Below are 21,209 nucleotides of genomic sequence, written 5' to 3' on the forward strand. Positions count from 1 at the left end.
GGGCCTCTAATCCTATCTAATAACAGACAAATATGCAAATTGACCATACCTCCGACACACCCACAAGCCATGCCCACAAGCCACGCCCAACATCCACTCAGAGCAAGTATGCAAATTAACCCAAACCAAGATGGCTACCGCCACAGAGAGCAAGGTTTCCTAGGTAACAGAGGAAGCCAAGCTTTCCACCTGCCCTTGCCAGGCCTAAGCCTCCACTCAAGCTACAAAGTTTCAATTATAGAAGGTAAACAAATTCAAACAAATGGCAGCAAAATGGAGCTTGAGAGAGCAGGCCAGAATTGTACCCGGCAACAGGGGAAGCAAAGCTTTCCACACACCCTGGCCGGGCCCACACTCTTAAGGCAACAAAGTTTCAATTATAACCCCAACACAAATGGCTGCCGGTCTTGGAGGGAGCCCCAGGCTTGGCTCCGCTCTAGGCTACAAAGTTTCAATTGTAGAAGGAAAATAAATTCCAGATACCAGGGCCTCCACTTGGGTTGCCAGGGGGCGTGGCCGGCCTGCAAACCACCACAGGTCCCTTGCTCAGGCCACCACACACCCCAAGGGAACCCCCACCTGATCCGGGATGCCCTTCAGGGCAAACCAGCTGGCCCCCACCCATGTACCAGGCCTCTATCCTATCTAATAAAAGAGTAATATGCAGATTGATCATCACTGCAACACATAATATAGCTGCCCCCATGTGGTCAAAGATCCTGCCCCCATGTGGACACAACATGGCCACCACAAGATGGCCAGCAGGAGAGGGCAGTTGGGAGGCACCCGGCCTGCAAGGGAGGGCAGTTGAGAGGGACCAAGCCTGCAAGGGAGGGCAGTTGGAGGTGATCAACCCTGCAGGAGAGGGCAGTTAGGGGTGACCAGGCTGGCAGAGGAGGGAAGTTGGGGGCAAACATGCTGGCAGCAGAGTGGTTAGGGTGTGATCAGGCTGGCAGGCAGAAGTGGTTAGGGGCAATCAGGAAGGCAGGCAGGCAAACAGTTGGGAGCCAGCAGTCCTTGATTGTGAGAGGGATGTCCGACTTCCCACCAGGATCGGGCCTAAATGAGAAGTCGGACATCCCTCAAGGGGTCCTATATTGGAGAGGGTACAGGCTGGGCTGAGGAACAACCCTCCTCCGTGCACGAATTTCGTGCACTGGGCCTCTAGTATTTAAATAAGGCTGTTAAAACAATACATAAAGACATCTCTTAATATCAGGTATTCTTTAAAACATAATTTAATGGTTTCTTAGTGTCCCTATTAAATAGATATATAATATGTATTTAATTAGTTTTCTACTGCTGAATATGTAAGTTGTCTTTATATATTTCAATATTACAATCACTATTTCAATGAGCATTGCTATAGTTAAAGTTTTGCATATATCTTTTCTCATTTCCCTAGGATAATTCCTAGGAGAAGAATGTCTGACTCAATCATTATACACACTTTATACTTTGGATAGACATTGGTTACCTCACTTATCATGAACACACATTGTGTGTGAAAATATCAGGTTCTATGCACCATGCCCAATATTGGTTATTTTGTTCTACTTTTTTTTTCTTTTCCCCTTCTCTGTCCTCTTCTTCATTTCCATTATTCTTAACATTAAAATATATATTTCTCTAATGTATTCTTTTCAGTATTAATTATTGAATCAGTGATAATTTCTGGGAACTTCTCCAGTGACATGCTCTAGGACTTAGTCTTAACACATTTCCTTTTCAACATGATATTCAGAACACTGTTAAGTCATGAAAGACTGGCTTATCACATTTTCAGATGGCATGCAATTAAGAGGGACAGCTGTTTATCTCACATTCTCCATTTGTTTGCTACTTTAGTCCTCGTAACATCTCTATATACAAGCATCATTGTCACTTAAAAATGAAAAACTTGATACTCAAGGAGATTAAATCACTTAATTAGGGTCACATAGTTTTAATGGGTAGATTGAGTGTTCAAACTCAGGTATGTTTGGTTCTAAAGCATGTACATTTTCTACTATACTACATTTGTTTTTCAGTTCCAAAAGTATATTTTGAGAACCTACTATGTGCCAGGTACTATTCTTGTGACAGAGGATATACTGATGTATAAAACTGATGTGGTCACCACTCTCATGGAACTTATAGTCTAATGTGAATGCAAAACAATAACAAGTCAACAAGCAAAAAAGCACAAATTTAAATAGTGACATGTGGTATGAAGGAAATGGAATAGTTAATGATAAAAAGTAACTGGGAAAGAACATTAGATAAAGTGTCCAGATGTACCTCTTTGAGATTTGAGATTAGCCTTGAATAATGAGAATGAGTTAGCCCTGTGAAGAATGAGGAAGTATGTTTTGGGAAGAGGAAATTAGACAGTCCCAGACTTATGGTGGCTCAATTTATGGTTTTGCAAATTTATGATAGTGTGAAAGTGATAAGCATAATAAATTACATGAGATATTCAACACTTTATTATAAAACTAGAGGCCCGGTGTATGAAATTCATGCATGGAGGGGAGGGTCCCTCAGCCCGGCCTGCACCCTCTCCAATCCTGTACCCCTAGGGAATGTCCAACTGCCTCTCGCAATCTGGGACTACTGGCTCCTAACCGCTTGCCTGCCTGCTTGCCTGATCGCCCCTAACCCCTCTGCCTGCCTGCCTGATCACCCCTAACCCCTCTGCCTGCCTGCCTGATCACCCCTAACCACCTCTACCTACCTGCCTGATCATCCCTAACTGCTCCCCTGCTGGCCTGATCACCCCTAACTGCCTCTGCCTAGCCCTGCACCTGGGATCCAGGATTCCCTTATCTGGTTGGTTGCAGGCACCCAGGACCCGGGCCGGCTTCACCCGGGCTGGCCACAACCACAGGAGACCGTGGGCATGCGGCTTTGCCTGGGTCACAGCTGCAGGCACTGGCACCAGGTACTGCAGGGCAGGCGGCTTGTACCTCTCCTGAGCCACAGGCACAGGTGCTTCAGCTGGTGCCCGGGACCACTGGGCGGGTGGCTTGTCTCTCTCCCAGGCCTCAGGCATAGCCTCTGGTGCCTGGGACCGCAGGGACCATGGGGCATGTGGATTGTCCCTCTCCCAAGCCGCAGGTGCAGCCACTGGCACCCAGGACCATGGGGTGGGCAGCTTGTCCTTCTCCTGGGCTGCAGGTGCAGGCACAGACGCTGGCACCTGGGACTGTGGAGCAGGTCGCTTGTCCCTCTCCCAGGCCGCAGTCTGGCTGGTCCCCATTCCTCTCTCAGGAGCTCATTTGTGTCTGGCTTGTCCCCATTCCTCTATCCCCAGTGTTGAGTGTCTGAGCCCTTACGGCATGATGGCATGAGGGCATGATGACCATTTGCACATTAGCTCTTTATTATATGGAATAACTTTTCTGTTAGATGATTTTGACCAATTCTAGGCTAACGTAAGTGTTCTGAACATGTTTAATATAGGTTAGGCTAAGCTATGATGTTCGGTAGTTTAAGTAAATGAAATCCATTTTCAACTTACAATGGGCTTATCAAGCTGTATTGTAAGATAAGGAGCATCTATAATTGCAAGTACAAAGCCGTTGACTCAATAACAAACAGCATAATCTAGAAAGAGAACTAAGGTCACATAGACATTTGCAATTTATTCTGGCAACACAGTATTTTGAACACTTTGTTTTGAGAATTCTTCTTTTAATGAGTCTTAGTATTACACAAAGTGTGTCTCTTTCTCTAATAGATTAATTACTAAGGATTTGACTTTCTGGCCTTCCTTGCAAATCAGGTATAGGAATGTGACCCAAGATCCACCAATCAGACACATAGTTTAAAATTTTAACTTAAGAGAGTCACGAAATAGAGACGAAGGGGACTTTTTTCTCTTTGGCAGTCATAATGATGTTTTAAAGTTATGTTTCTGGCCCTGACATAGAGTGGTGCACATTTAATGTTCCATAGCTGTATGGTGGAAGTTTCCTCATTAGTTCACTTCTAAATATGATTTTGACTGTTATTTCTGAAAGCCTAGCCTGGAGCCTGACTCTCTAACACTACCAACAATTTTTTAATTTATTTTAATAAGATCATCATTAATTATTCAGCATAATTCTCTGTTGCTTTTAACACTAAATGTTATAGTTAGTATGACTGAAGCATAATGAGAATTAAGATTAGTTGTAGGAAATTCTGGTAAGCAAAATAATGGCCTCAGAAAGATGTACACATCCTAATCCAAGAATTGGCAAATATGTTACCTTACCTGGGAAAAAATGGACTTTGCAGATGCAATTAATTTAAGACTCTTGAGATGAAAAAATTATCATGGATTATCCAGCCAGTGCAAGTAATCAAAATCCTACCTTATAATAGAGAAACATGCAAATTGACCGCACCTCAGCTATGCCCATGATTTGGCCTGCGAGAGGCTGGGGGCGGTACTCCGGGTGGCCTATCCAGTGGTTGAGAAGACCAAGATGGCAGCACCCAATTCTCTTAGTTCCAGGGGTCACGGGGGGGATCGCCACACTGGGGGGGCGTGGCCGGGCCGAGCCAGACGCTCACCGGGGGTCCCGGGGGCAATCGCCACCCTGGGGAGCATGGCCGGGCCCAGCCAGCTGCTCCCGGGGGTCCCGGGGGCGATCGCCACCCTGGGGGGGGCGTGGCAGGACTTGCCCAGCCCCTCCCAGGGTCACTGGGAACATTGCAGGCATGTGGTTGCTGAGACCCAGACCAGGCCTCTGGCCACAGATTCATAGCTTTGCGGAGACCTAGGGCAGGGATCTGCCTCATCTGCAGAGAGACAGAGGTTCTGCAGTGCCCCCAAGACGTGGGTGGGCCCAGCCAGGGATCAAGGGGCATGGAAGGACTCCTGGCAGAGGGGCAAGGACCCTCACCCCTGAGGCGGGGGTTGAGGGGTGGAGCCACCTCAGTGAAGGGGTGCTGTGCTGCAGGGTACTGGACTGACTGACATGATTCAGAGAAGCTCCCAGTGCTAATGGGCCTCACTCAGGTGGCCTTCACACTTCAGAGGCAGTGACTACTGCTCCTGCCTTGACCCAAAAGCAAGCTCGCTACACCCTGCCCCATAGCAGAGCATGCTTAGGCAGTGAGTGGGAAGCCTTCCACCTGCTTCCGAGAAGCGGGGGCAGTAAAGAATGGGGGGAGAGGAAAGAATGTGGAGCATCCGCAATGAAGAGGTGCTTGAGAAAGAGGCTCGGAAGCCTGACTGGAAGGTTTGTTCTGTTTGCTGGGCCGCTGCCCCTTAGGAAGCACAAAGAGCATGGCTCTGAGGGCTTCCTGTGTGCTGAGTCAAGTTCCACAGCCAACTGGAATTGGCCTCAGTTTCCTTGTCTGTAAAATGGATTAAGCGTGTCCCAGGGCCTTCACTGAGCTTTGATGGCCAATTGAGATACTATATAAAGAAAATGAGGGAAGAAGTGAGAAAGAAAAGGAAGGATGAGAAACACAAAAGAAAGACTGAAAGGAACCTGTAAACCCATTGTCACTTAAATAGGGAATATAGTCAGTAGTGTTGTAATTATGGTATGATGCCAGGTGGGTAATAGAAATATCGAGGAACACTTTGTAAAGTATATGATTGTCTAACCACTATTCTGTAACTAATATAAAACCTGAAACCAATACAAAATAATCTTGAATGTAAAGAAATGAAAATTGGAGTGAAATTTTTATAAATTTCAAAGTTTAAATAAAAGCTGTAAAGGAAGGAAGGGGAGAATAAAAAGTGTTTTTCATTTTGCCTCTTCATTAAAAAGACAGTTGTCTTTATATGGTGCTTTTATACTTTTCTATGTCATTATCTCATTTTAATTTCTGGGCAACTTAAAGACAAGATAAGTATTCCCTCCACTATTCAAAGAAAGGAAATCTTGGTGTCTGGTCCTAATGATTCAATCGTCAAGCCCTTGTTGTAAAGCAGGGTTAGTAAAATTTTCTGTGCAGGGTCATATCTATACTAATAAAAGCCTTGGGGGTGATCAGGCCAGCAGGGGAGGGTATTTAGGGGCAATCAGGCCCGTAGAGGAGCAGTTAGGGGTCAATCAGGCCAGCAAGGAAGCAGTTAGGGGGCAATCAGGCAGGTAAGTGAGCGGTTAGGAGCCAGCAGTCCCGGATTGTGAGAGGGATGTCCCACTGCAGGTTTAGGCCCGATTCCACAATTCTGGAACAATTCCCTAATCCTGCAGTTGGACATCCCCCGAGGGGTCCCATATTAGAGAGGGTGCAAGCTGGGCTGAGGGACACCCTCCCCAGTGCACGAATTTTGTGCACCGGGCCTCTAGTAGTCCTTATAAGAGGGAAGCAAGAGGATCAGAGTAAGTGAGGACATATGAAGATGGAAGCAGAGGTAAGAGTGACATGAGGCCATGAGCCAACAAATGCAGGTGGCCTCTAGAAGCTAGTAAAGGCAAGGAACAGAGTCTTTCCTAGAGCCTCCAGAAGGAATGGAGCCCTGTCAACCTATTTTTGACTTCTGACCTCCAGAACTGTAAGAAAATAAATGTATGTAGATTTAAGTCACCAAGTTTTTGGTAATTTGTTACAGCAGCCAAAAGAAACTAATATAGAGACATCAAAGAGGAAAGCCCAGACTGTACCATGTATGGTCTTATAGGTCACAATAAAGAGTGTGGATTTTAAGTTGATGTGACAATTGGAAGATTTTAAGCAGGAAAGTCACATTACATGATATGATTTTAAAATATGACTTTTGCTCGTATGTGGAGAAATTTACTAGAATGAGCCAAGACTAGTGTGAATGAGGGTATACCAGTTTAGGAGGCTATAGCTACAGTCAAAGTAAGAGGTGGTGGTATCTTGGACTTGCATATTGATAAAAAGATTGAATTGAGGGGAAAAAGATAAACACATAAAATGTAAAAGAAAGATGGATTGATGCAAAGCTCTCAGGGGAGACAGACTGGACCCAAGTGCTGGCAGAGGGATTAGTTTGAGTTGTGTGGGGCAGCTTCTTTATTTTAACATTAAGAAAACAGTAGGTAGAATGGGGGGGGAAAAGTAGACATACATGAAACTTTCCACAATAAATAATTAAAAAAAAGAAAACAGTAGGTGGGCTAGACAGGGTCAATGGGGGAAAAAGAGGGGATGTATGTAATATTTTCAACAATAAAATTTTTTTAAAAAGAAAGAAAACAGTAAAAGAGGAGGTGTGTGTGCAAATATATATATAGTAATAAAAGTGTAAGATGCAAATTGACCATACCTTCGTGACACCCACCAGGCGATCAGGAGTGAGTATGCAAATTAACCCAACAAATATAGTGGGTTAATTTACATACACAGGCACCGAGTGGCCGGGGGCAGGGCAGGACACCATGGCGATGATGCAGGCGTTGCACCCAGCCCCCAACTGCTCTGGGCCTCTGGGCAGCGTGGGAAGGCAGAAAGGTGGCTCCGGCCAGAGCAAAGGCGGTGCTGGCAGCCAGGGGAAGGAAGGGCCATTCTTGCATGAATCTTGATGCATAGGGCCTCTAGTCTATAAATATGCATCAGGTGGGATAGGCTCAATATCAAACTATCCTATATAATAAAGAGGTAGTATGCAAATTGAGCCTCACACCCTTGCATCACAAGATGGCTGCCCCCATGTTAACACAAGATGGCCACCCCCACATCATCACAAGATGGCCACCAAAGATTGCTGCCCCCACGTCATCACAAGATGGCCACCCCTGTGTCATCACAAGATGACTGCCCCATGTCATCACAAGATGGCCACCCTCACATTGTCATAAGTTGGCAAGGGAGGGCAGTTGGGGGTGACCAGTCCTGCAGGGGAGGGCAGTTGGGGTGACCAGGCCTGCAGGGGAGGGCAGTAGAGGGTGATTGGGCTGGCATTGAAGCAGTTAGGTGTCAATCATGCTGGCCAGGGAGTGGTTAGGTGTCAATCAGGCTGGCAGGGGAGAGGTTAGGGGTGATTAGGCAGCCAGGCAGGTGAGTGGTTAGGAGCCAGCAGTCCTGGATTGTGAGAGGGATGCCAGACTGCAGTTTAGGCTCTATTCCACAGGGATCGGCCTATTCTGGCAGTAGGACATCCCCCGTGGGGTCCCAGATTGGAGAGGGTGCAGGCTGGGCTGAGGGACACCCCCCCAGTGCACGAATTTCATATACCAAGCCTCTAGTATATATATCATTATCAAAGTGTATAGAAATGCCTCAAAATATGATGATATCAGGAGAGCAATAACCACCTCCAGAGGTTTTAACTGTCCTATGCCTATGCCTGTTGCTTCTCTATTATTTGCATGGAGAGATTGTGAAGAGTGATATAAGCAAGTATCAGAGTCTCCATACCAAACTATACATATGTAGTTTGATATTGAGAATATCCCATCTGATGGTATTTTATTTTCAAAATAGGAGGATACTATCTTTTCAAAGTGAAGACGATTAGCATAAACTATTTTCTTTTCACCATAGAAAAGATATAAAAATACTTAGATTAAGTAATATCCATTTTGGGTTTAATCTGTCATTGAATATTAAGAGTTGACTAGATAACCCAAATCCTGGGCTGAGGTTAAGGAACAAATCAGATTTGGAACAGGATTAATGATTGAGACTTCCAATACAAAGAGAAACACAAACAAAACAACTCATTTGTGCTTAGTCTATACCACTAGGAATATAATATACCATCTGAAAATAATTCTAATTTTAGTGAACTATGTGCTATTCCAACTATAATGAGACTAGTATGGTTATTTCTAAGAATCACAACATTAAGGGATGTTAACAAATAATAACAAATTCAGAATAGGACAAAAAAATAGAAACCATCTCATGAGAAACAGAGAAAGTGGGGATGATCAATTTTCATATATTTAAAAGGCTGTTATGTGAAAGAGTAAAAAAAAATCACAGTCATTGTTTAAATAGGAATGATAATAATTCTGCCTAATACAAAGAGTTCTTTTGATGATTAAATGAAGGTATTTATACATGCACATTATTTCTCCTATTATTTTTTAAATATATTTTTATTGATTTCAGAGAGGAAGGTAGAAGGAGAGAGAGATAGAAACATCAATGATGAAAGGGAATCATTGATTAGCTTCCTCCTGCATGCCCCCTCCTGGGGACCAAGCCCGCAACCTGGGCATGTGCCCTTGACCGGAATCGAACCTGGGACCCTTGAGTCTACAGGCTAATGCTCTATACATTGAGCCAAACTGGTTAGGGCTATTTCTCCTATTATTAATATCGGGGCCCAGTGCACGAATTTGTGCACCTGAAAGGAACTGTGGGCTGTGAGGCTGCGGTGGGCACAGGTGCAGGTCTCAGCCCATCCTCCATGCCCCTGCCCAGCCCTGCTCGCCACAGCCCCCAGTCCCCTGTCTGCCGGTAGCCCTACTTCTGCTGCTGCCACTCCCACAAACTAATGATGCTGGCCCTACTTACACCTGCTGACGGCACAAATCGATTGTGGATGGTGCCGGCAGCAGGTGTGAAAAGGGCCAGTGCCATCAGCCAGTGCGAGGGGAAGCTGCTGTTCCAATCAACCCTCAGGAACAGGGGGAGGTGGAGAAGCCCTCAGGGGCAGTCAGGGCCAGCAGTCGCCGCTCACACCCACTGATGGTGCCAAGCAATTGGGACTGGTGCTGGACATTGGCAGCAGGTGTGAGTGGCAGCTGCTGGCCCCAATCACCCCTCAGGAGCAGGTAGAGGTGGAGAAGCCCTGAGGGGCGATCGAGGCCGGCAGCTGTTGCTCACACCTGCTGATGACACTGAGCAATCAGGGCCAGTGCTGGGAGCCAGCAGCAGGTGCAAGCACAGGGCAGGACCACAGTACGTGGGAGCAAAGAATTTTCAGTAACCTCCAGAGGCTCGCCCTGATGACAGCAACCAATGCCCGGCCTTGGTCTGGTGCCCCCGCTTACCTGCTCTACCATCACACCATGGCCGACATCCACCATGTTCCGTGCTCTGCTGTCTGCTGCCAATAGCTGCCATGTTCCGTGTGCGCCCCCTGGTGGTCAGCACATGTCATAGCAACTGGTGTTCGGTTGTTTGGTTGTTCTGCCATTCGGTCTATTTGCATATTAAGGTTTTATATATAGAGATTCTTGTTTTTCTATAGGACAGAGCCTAGACCAATGATACTAGAATAAATCATATTTTAGCCAAGCATGGATAACAATAATAGGTGTGTAAATGTAGGAGATCCTGCCTAGTTAGGTAATGAGATCACTGCCATTAAGAGAGCCCAGGCAGACCTGGCTGTTGTGGTTCAGTTGGTTGGGTGTTGACCATGCATGGAAAGGTTGTCATTTGATTCCAGGTCAGGGTGCATGCCCAGGTTTCAGGCTCAAAGCCTGATAGAGGGCCTGTAGGAGGCAGCCAATCAATGTTTTTCTCTCACATCGATGTTTCTCTCTCTCTCTCTCTCTCTCTCTCTCTCTCTCCCTATCCCCCTTCCTCTCTCTATAAAAATCAATTATATATAAAATTAAAAAAAATAAAAGAGCCCAGGCAGATGGTAGATTTATTGCCAGGATAATTCAGAGGGAGGATATTTCCATTTTGAGTTGTATGGGAACTAAAAAAAAATTAACATTTTCCTCTCACATCCTAAATTCTTCTGGCTGGGCTAATAGCCAAATTAACAGTGGCAGATTAACATAAAAAGAAATCAAAGTTTAATATATGAACATGGATAATTCACATAGGCATGCTTATTCGATGAAAATTCCAAAGACACTGAGGCAACATTGGATATGCTATAAGGCATTTTTAGACAAAGAAGAAGTGGGGTGGGGACAGGCTTATTAGATTTCAAAAGTGAGAATGGGCAATTTACAGGTAGTTGAGGAAGAGTAGAACCCACATAGCAGGAAATTCCTTGCCAGGCAACTCAGAAACAATGGGACATAGGGGTATCTAGTTAACAGGTACCTGCCTGAAAGCCTCTTTTTTACCATACTTAATTCAAATTAAGCTAAGGCTACATCCTAAATTCTCCTTTCTGAAGCAAGTTTCTCTGTCTGAGTCTCTTGGGCAGGAAGAAGGGGGGGTGTCAAAGTTTCTTTCTGAGTCTTTTGTTTCTTAATAAACAGCTTAAAATCAATATCCCCCAAAAGCAGCTTCAGGATGGTAGAATTTTGGTCACTTTGGTGGAAAGTTAGGCAAAGCTGACCACAGAAGTCCCATATATAACTCTAAGAATCTAAAGTGTTTTGCTTTAATATCTAATTTTTTATACATCTGTACAAATAACGTTTTTACTCTCAATTTTCCAACTCTTTAGTTCCCCACCTTCTGCCAGCCCCCGATAAAAGATGGAAGTGCAGGAACTGGTACAGCCACTATAGAGAACAATATGAAAGATCCTCAAAAAATAGAACTATCCTACTTCTGAGTATATATCCAAAGGAATTTAAATGAAAATTCCCTCCAGATATCTTCAGTCCCAAGAGATAAGATTATTTAGAATTTTTTTGACTTGTTAAAGTTAAATAAAAGTAGAGGAAAATTCCCACTAATTCTACAAATGCTATCATCATTTGTTACTGCACGACTGTCTCCTTTAGCTCTCACCTGCCAGATAACACCTCTTCGTGTATTCAAATTTTAAGTTTCTTTTGTCTACCACTAAGATTTTTGAGGGTAAAGCCATCTACTACCAACTCTGCTATTAAATTGCTTTATTACCATGAAAATCTCTCTCTCTCTCTCTCTCTCTCTCTCTCTCTCTCTCTCTCTCTCTCTCTTTTTCTTTTCTTTTTTCTTTTTGGTCTGGAATTCCTATTTTTTTTTTTTAAAAAAAGGAGGGGGGTTATGGATTAGGTGATATGCTTAATTTTGTGTAAAAATGTGATTCAGTCCAGCCTGTGTTGCTCAGTGGTTGAGGGTTGACCTATGAATCAGGAGGTCATGGTTAAATTCCTGGCCAGGGCACATGTGGGGCATACAGGAGGCAGCCAATCAATGATTCTCTCTCATTGATGTATCTCTCTCTCTCTCTCTCTCTCTCTCTCTCTCTCTCTCTCTCTCTTTCTATACCCCTCTCCCTTCCTCTCTGAAATCAATAAAAATATATTTTTAAAATGTGATTCAATTATACCTCCCCACCCCCAGTTAGAAGATTGGTATTACTTTTGAACAGCAAAGTTGTTTTTTCTTTTTAATATTTTTTATTGAATTCAGAGAGAAAAGGAAAAGGAGGGAGAGAGAGATAGAAACATCAATAATGAGAGAGAATCATTGATTGGCTGCTTCTTGCACACCCCCTACTTGGGATCGAGCCTACAACCCGGGCATGTGCCCTCAGCTGGAATCAAACCTGGGACCCTTCAGTCCACAGGCCAATGCTCTATCCACTGAGCCAAACCAGCTAGGGCTGAACAGCAAAGTTTTAAAGGAAGCATTAATGCTTTTGATATGGGATTTTTGGACTGGAACACTCAGTGTTCCCCTGAGCAGGATGGTTCCCCTGATTCTTTGACGGAAGATGGTATAGCAAAGGTTGAAAATTTATTTATTGTGGGACTCTTTCCCCCTCCATGTAGGAATGGGGAAAGAGTCCCACTGAGTTTCTGTTTCCACCATCTATAAAGGCTGCAAGTCTCTGTGTCCTGATATCCCCACTGATTGGTCAATATTCCTGAGCTCAAAGGTCAAACCTCACATGGAACATGTGAGTGAGACCCTCCTCCCTCATTGTTCTCCTATTCCTTCTCAGCTTTCTTCCTCCTTCTTTATTTTGTACATTTAGACCTTTTGTTACTCCTAGTTTCCTTATCTCATGTAAATGTTAACTGTTGCCTCTCCCTAGTCTTATGGAAACGTAACTTCTCCCAGTCTGTAGCCCTGTGTTTTTTTCATAGACATCTTTAATTTTTTAAAATTTCCTAAACCTGCCTATATCCCCCTAAATTTCCTATTTCACTTTTATAAAATAAAGGTACTGAAAAGAAAACCAAAGGAAGTAGTTAAGACCTAACTATCCTTGAGTTGAGAAGCTTTTTGAGGCTTGATGATAGGCTCAGAAGAAAATTAAGTGCTATAGGATTATATTTACTTCTCAGGAAACAGCAGGAACCTTTAAGCATATACCAAATGCCAGCTAACAACTGTTATTAATGAGGCTTTAGCTGTAAGTTTTCATATTTGTTTACAAAGGAAAGGTTACAACTTAATAAAATACCATCCTAATATATAAAAACCCAGTGTCCGTAACATCCAAAACGACTGAAGGCTCGACTGACTGGAAATCAGTACTGGGTTGCCGTGTGGCATCGGACCTAAACTGGCAGTTGGACATCCCCCAAGGGGTCCCCGATTAGAGAGGGTGCAGGCTGGGCTGAGGGAACACCCCTCCTCCATGCACAAATTTTATGATCCGGGCCACTAGTGTCTATAGAATTATCTAATGGAAGATATCAGCTCTAACATTATCAAAGTGTAAAGAAATGCCTCAAAATACTGTGATATCAGGAGAGCAAGAACCACCTCCAGAGGTTTTAACTGTTCTATGCCTATGCCTGTTGCTTCTTCTACATTATCTGCATGGAAAGACCATGTAGAGTAATATATAGAGAAAACAAGTATCAGGTTGCCCAAAGAAGGTCTTCTTTTACTAAACTAGAATGGCTGAAACATTTTTTAAAATGGGGTTCAAGTATCACCTACATCGATTTCCAGATATATAAATTTAAACAAAACTTACCTCACTGAGTTTTACTATCTTTATTTGTATAATGGGCATATTAGTGAAAGTTTTATATATATGTTTTAGGGGTTCAGAACCAGTTGCCTCAAGGTGGCCACTCAGGCATGCAAATTATTTTGAGCTGAAAACAATTAAGGCCCAGAAAGCTAAGGAAGAACCTTTGACCTTCCCCTTTATTGCCCAAAATAATTTAGACAAAGGACTTGCTCCAGGAAGGGAGCTATCACCATATATGACTATTTTATTATGAACTAGGTATAATAGACAAGAGGAACCTAGCAAGGCCCATTTGACCTAAGTGAAGTTCTCTCTGTGTCCCATTGTTTCAAGATGGCTCAATATGTATTTGTTTACTAAACTTTCACTCTTTTCATCTCCCTGCAAATTGTCTTATGTCCCCTTCCTTAGTTCTGAATGACTTACAGGGTGGGGAAAAAGTAGGTTTACAGTTGTGAGTATGTGGAATTTATTCTTGTATTATTAACTAGAGGCCTGTTGCACGAAATTTATGAATCAGTAGGGTCCCTAGGCCTGGACGGCGATCAGGGCTGATCTGTGGGTGATTGGTGGGGCTATTGGGACCTCTGCTTGCACCCACCTTGGCCTGGCACTGCCTGCTCAGCTGCTAAACCATCCCGCCACGGTCCCGCTCTCATCAGGGCCCATTGGGGCCAGCAGTGTCACCACTGCTGCCTGCTGTCAGTGCTACATAACTGCCACCCGCCATGTTCTGTGCTGCCCCCTGGTGGTCAGCACACATCTAACTCCCAGTCGGTCAAACTCCTGCCCATGGGGACAATTTGCATGTTAGCCTTTTATTATATAGGATTATTTATTATTTCTTTGCATTATTTGTCTTCTTCTAAGTGTACAGTCGCATTGTGACATTCTTCTGAGTTAATAAAGCTATTGTAATAATCATAACCTGCATGTCTATTTCTATACAAACAACTATAAGCCTACTTTTCCCCACCCCTGTATAAAGCTCATTTTGCCTTACTATCTTTAGATTTAAAAAAAAAATTCTTTATTGATAAAGGTATCACATATTTGTCCTCATCCCTCCATTACCATCCCACACCCCTCCCCACACATGCCCCCCCCCTCCTGTTGTCCTTAACAGCTGGTTAGGCTCATATGCTTGCACACAAGTCCTTTGGTTGATCTCTCCCCTTTACCCCCACCCTTCCCTACCCTCCTCCTGAGGCTCGATAGTCTGTTCCATGCCTCCTTGTTTCTGAGTCTGTTCTTGTTCATCAGTCTATGTTGTTCATTATTTCCCCTATATGAGTGAGATCATGTACTATTAGAAATACACTTATTAAGAACCGAAAATGAGACAAGCAATAATGGTTATGGTGACAGGCAAATGAATCAGTATGTAGTGAGTTTCCTTCTGGGCCAACAGTTCTTTTGAGACCCAATTTCAGTGTCCAACAGTTCCTTATGTGTACATGTCAGCACTGACATTTCAGTTCTGGATGGTGGACAAATGGTGGTAATGCAGGTCCGACTCTGTCTGGTTTGGTCCTGGGCAACCTGCAGTGATGCACAGCTGCTAACTGCTAGTATGGGAAGGCCACATCAGCGTCTTCTGTCTCTGGACTGCTTCTCTTCTGTCTTGATGGCTGGAGTAGTCCTGTCAATTCCTCTCTGTTGCTGGAATCCACATGGTCTCGGATTTGTTTTCTGAAAATATACAAACATATTCTCAACCAAAAGTTAATAAAGGAATATTTTCTATAAATTTGACTGGGGATCCTTTTTCATTTTTTGCCTAAATGATTTTCCTCTGGCTTGTTTTGTCACCTTATGTGTTTTTTTTTTTTTTTAATATATATTTCTTTATTGATTTCAGAGAGGAAGGGAGAAGGAGAGAGAGATAGAAACATCAATGATGAGAGAGAATCATTGTTCAGCTGCCTCCTGCACACCCCCTACTGGGGATCAAGCCTGCAACCCAGGCATGTGCCCTTGGCTGGAATCGAACCTGGGACCATTCAGTCCACAGGCTGACGCTCTATCCACTGAGCCAAGCAGGCTAGGGCACCTTATGTGTTTTTCATGGGTGTCTTGCTTTTAGCCTTACAATTAATTTTCTAAAGTATTAATTTTCTAGATGTAATTTACTTACAGGATATTTTTCCTTACATGATATTCCTCTACTATCCCCTCCTTTTTTCATTTAAATGGTAGGAGGCTTTTGAGATTTTTATATGTAGTCTTGATGGTTTTTAAATTTTAATTTTTTGCACTATAATATTACTGTTTTAGGTTCATTACATGGTGCGCAATTTTATCATGAGATGAAGTACCAATAAAAATTTTAATTAACACTTTAGGAACACCTTTTTGTCCAGTACAATTAATTTTTCTAGAATATTCGCTTGTTTCAACTAGCCAATTTAAATTTGCCTGAAAACTTGACTACTATTTTACTGTCAAATTTATTACCCTAACAACAATCTTATTTTACCCTGTAAATATTGGTGGAAGGGATTATTTGCCTTCTTGAGTAGGTACTGAGCATTCCTGGTGGTAGGCTGGATTTAGATATCATAAACCCACTTCCCCACACCATAGGTACAAGACAACTCAAACAATTCTTGTTGGAGTGAGAGGGCAGCTGCTGTCGGCCAAGTCTCTGTCTGTCACCTGGGTCCTGATCTGAGCTGGGCATGGGAAGCATGAAGCAGCCATGGGGGCAGGAGACATCCCTCAGAAGGGGCTAGGATTCAGGCCCCTGCAATGTTGGGGGGGTGAGGGTCTGTGCCCCACCTCTGTTGATCCCCAAATTCTCTCCTGATGGCCCCTCTGCGACTGTGCCTGTCTTAGGTTGTTCCTTCCTTGAGGAATCTTACCCGTCTCTGGCTAACAAGCCATCCTTCGGGGCAAAGCAGGGTGACGTGAGGTTCAGTTTTGTCTCCTTGGTAGCCTAGGCCCCCGTGGCCTCCATGCCCAGCACCTTCCTTGGGATCCCCTCGCCTGCTGGCGGGACCCCAGCACTGATCACACATCTTTTGGACCCCGGGTTTCTTCTCCAGGGAGGGCTCAGTTCGCCCCACTGGGTGAGAGACAGATCCATGGCATCAGTCATCACGAGACTTCAACCTTGACATGAACAGAGAGCTCATGCAACAGCTGTGAGCAATTGAATTGTGAGAAGAGGGTCTCTGTTGGCCTAAAGGGTAAGAGGGACCAATATAGAATGCTCAGGTGCCTTCCCAGGAGGCCCTCTACACAATGAAAAGGATTAAATCCTTACATGTCCGTTTTAAATTGCTGCCAGACATTCAAAGAATTAGTAAGTTTGCTAGGGATAATTGTATATTATGCTGTTGTAATTCTAAAGTATCAAGAGATGTGTTAAGTTTGTCTCCAAGCACCAAACAGATGACTTTTTTTTTTTTATCCACAAGGGTGCGAGGAACTATTATAAGTACTGGGGGTGATCCAAATCTGGGAACAATTTTAATGATAGTGTAGAATAATATCATGTAAGGATATTCTTTGTTCTAGTCCATGGCAATTCCCTTTCAAACTGGCTGTCCATTTCTTTTTATATAGACAAGATCTTAGTTACATTTTCTGCACCTCTACTGGGGGCAAGTAGTGATAGTAGTGACACCCTTTCTTTGGTGTCCACACAAGCCAGAAACCTCTCTTTAATTGTACACACAAAGGGGCATTGATTTGATTTTGTGTCATACAAAAGGGATGCTGGGTGGAGACCCTTGTGTATTTATACTTTCTTGCCCCACCCATGGACCTCCAGGATATCCAGGGTGTTTGGTATTATTGGTAACTACATTAGTCAGGGGATCAGCTCACATAAGGGGTCTTACCCATGAAAGGTCAGGAGCATAAGACCAAAATACTTACCCTCTTGTCCCAGGTAAAATTACCGTACATCTGATGATTGCTAGCGTGGCTAGAAAGGCATTCTCAGGCATTCTTGGGTTTCTGGATACCTCACAATTTCTTCCCTGAGATTTGATGTTCTGATTGATGTTTCTCTGTTTTTGGATCTATTTTTCCCCCCATCAGTTTATGTTGTTCATTATATTCCAGAAATGAGTGAGATCATGTGATATTTATCTTTCTCTGCCTGGCTTATTTCACTAAGCATAATGTTCTCCATCTCCATCCATATTGTTGCAAATGGTAAGAGCTCCTTCTTTTTTACCGCAGCATAGTATTCCACTGTGTAGATGTACCACAGTTTTTTAATCCACTCATCTGCTGATGGGCACTTAGGCTGTTTCCAAATCTCAGCTATGGTGAATTGTGCTGCTATGAACATACAGGTGCATATATCCTTTCTGATTGATGTTTCCAGTTTCTTGGGATATATTCCTAGAAGTGGGATCACTGGGTCAAATGGGAGTTCTATTTTTAGTTTTTTAAGGAAACTCCATACTGTTCTCCACAGTGGCTGCACCAGTCTGCATTCCCACCAGCAGTGCATGAGGGTTCCTTTTTCTCCACATCCTCACCAGCACTTGTCATTTGTTGACTTGTTGATAATGGCTATTCTGACAGGTGTGAGATGGTACCACATTGTTGTTTTGATTTGCATCTCTCTAATGATTAGTGATTTAGAGCAGGTTTTCATGTCTCTTGGCCTTCCTTCTGTCTTCTTTTGAAAAGTGTCTATTTAGATCAGTTGCCCATTTTTTGATTGGGTTGTTTATCTTCTTTTTGTTAAGCTCCATGAGTTCCCTGTAAATGTTGGAGACTAAACCCTTATCATTGACATCATTGGCAAATATGTTCTCCCATGTAGTGGGCTTTCTTGTTGTTTTATTGATGGTTTCCTTTGATGTGCAAAAGCTTTTTATTTTGATGTAGTCCCATTTGTTTATTTTCTCTTTAGCTTCCATTGCCCTAGGAGCGGTATCAGCGAAGAAGTTCTTTTGGCATATGTCAGAAATTTTTCTGCCTGTAGATTCCTCTAGTATTTTTATGGTTTCCTGTCTTACGTTTAAGTCCTTGGTCCATTTTGAGTTTATTTTTGTGTATGGTGTAAGTTGGTGGTCTAGTTTCATTTTTTTGCATGTATCTGTCCAATTTTCCCAACACCATTTGTTAAAGAGACTGTCTTGACTCCATTGTATGTTCATGCCTCCTTTGTCAAATATTAATTGAGCATAGTGATTTGGATTGATTTCTGGGTTCTCTATTCTATTCCATTGATCTATATGTCTGTTCTTGTGCCAATACCAGGCAGTTATGAGAACAGTGGCTTTGTAATATAGCTTGAAATCTGGTATTGAGATCCCTCCTACTTTGTTCTTCTTTCTCAGGATTGCTGTAGGTATTCGGGGTCTTTTTTTATTCCAGATGAATTTTTGGAAAGTTCGTTCTAGGTCTGTGAAGTATGCCATTGGTATTTTAATGGGAAGTGCATTGAAATTATAGATTGCTTTGGGTAGTATGGACATTTTGATGATGTTGATTCTACCAATCCATGATCACGGTATGTTCTTCCATCTGTTTATGTCTTCCTCTATCTCTTTTTTCAGTGTTGTGTAGTTTGCCGCATATAGGTCTTTTACCTCCTTAGTTAAGTTTCTTCCTAGGTATCTTAATTTTTTTGGTGTGATGATAAATGGGATTGCTTTCTTAGTCTCTCTTTCTGTAAGGTCATTATTGGTGTAAAGAAATGCCATAGATTTCTTAGCATTTATTTTGTATCCTGCTACTCTGCCGAATTCATTTATTAAGTCTAGTAATTTTTTGATGGAGTCTTTAGGGTTTTCTATGTACAGTATCATGTCATCTGCAAATAAGGACAGTTTTACTTCTTTTACAATCTCGATGCCTTTTACTTCTTCTTCTTGTTTTATTGCAATGGCTAGTATTTCCAACACTATGTTGAACAGGAGTAGTGAGAGTGGGCATCCCTGTCTTGTTCCTGTTCTTAGAGGAAATGGTTTTAGTTTTTGTCCATTGAGTATGATGTTGGCTGTGGGTTTGTCATATATGGCTTTTATTATGTTGAGGTATGATCCTTCTATTCCCAGCTTGCTGAGAGTTTTTATCAAGAAAGGGTGTTGGATTTTGTCAAATGCTTTTTCTGCATCAATTGATATGACTATGTGATTTTTATATCTCAATTTGTTTATGTGATGTATCACGTTTATTGATTTGCGAATATTGTACCATCCTTGCATCCCAGGGATAAATCCTACTTGGTCGTGGTGTATGATCTTTCTTATGTATTGCTGTATTCGATTTGCTAGAATTTTGTTGAGGATTTTGGCATCTATGTTCATGAGGGATATTGGCTTGTAATTCTCTTTCATTGTGTTATCTTTATCTGGTTTTGGTATTAGGGTGATGCTGGCTTCATAGAAGGAGCTTGGAAGTGTTCCTTCTTCTTGAATTTTCTGGAATAGTCTGAGGAGGATAGGTTTTAGCTCTTCCTTGAATGTTTCATAAAACTCCCCTGTGAAGCCGTCTGGCCCCAGGCTTTTGTTTGCTAGAAGCTTTTTGATGACTGCTTCAATTTCTTCCATAGTTATCAGCCTATTGAGATTTTTAGTCTCTTCCTGAGTATGTTTTGGAAGGTTGTGTTTTTCTAGGAATGTGTCCATTTCCTCCAGGTTGTCTAGTTTGTTGGAGTAGAGTTGTTCATAGTATTTTTTTACAATCCTTTGTATTTCTGTTGGGTCTGTTGTTAATTCAACTCTTTCATTTCTGATTTTGTTTATTTGGGTCCTCTCTCTTTGCTTCTTGGTGAGCCTGGCTAGAGGTTCATCGATCTTGTTTATCCTTTCAAAGAACAAGCTCTTGGTTTTGTTGATCTTGTGTATTGTTTTTTTGGTGAGAGTTTTTATCAAGAAAAACTCATTCATTTCAAGAAAAACTCATTCATTTCAAGAAAATGTCATTCATTTCTGCTCTTATCTTTATTATTTCCTTTCTTCTGCTCACTGTGGGCTTTTCTTGCTGCTCCCTTTCTAATTCTTTGAGTTGTTGAGTTAGATGATCTATTACCATTTTTTCTTGTTTTTTGAGGTAGGCCTGTAGAGCTATACATTTCCCTCTCAGGACTGCTTTCATTGTGTCCCTTAGGATTTGCAATGCTGTGTTTTTATTGTCATTAGTCTCCAGGATGTTTTTAATTTCTTCTTTGATCTCATTGATAACCCAATCATTGTTTAGTAGCATGCTATTCAGTTTCCAAGTGTTTGAATTTTTTGGAATGTTTTCATTGTACTTTATTTCGAATATTATGCCATTGTGGTCTGAGAAAATGCTTGATATGATTTCAATCTTTTTGAATTTGGGGAGATTTTGCTTGTTACCCAATAATTAGTCTATTTTTGAGAATGTCCCATGTGCACTTGAGAAGAACGTATATTCCATGGCTTTGGGGTGAAATACTCTGAAGATGTCAATTAGGTCTATCTGATCTAGTGTGTCATTTAGAATTGCTGTTTCTTTGCTGATTTTTTGTCCAGAGGATTTATCCATTGATGTCAGTAGTGTATTAAAGTCCCCTACTATG

This window comes from Eptesicus fuscus, chromosome 1 (genome assembly GCF_027574615.1).
Source record: "Eptesicus fuscus isolate TK198812 chromosome 1, DD_ASM_mEF_20220401, whole genome shotgun sequence".
Taxonomy (NCBI): domain Eukaryota; kingdom Metazoa; phylum Chordata; class Mammalia; order Chiroptera; family Vespertilionidae; genus Eptesicus; species Eptesicus fuscus.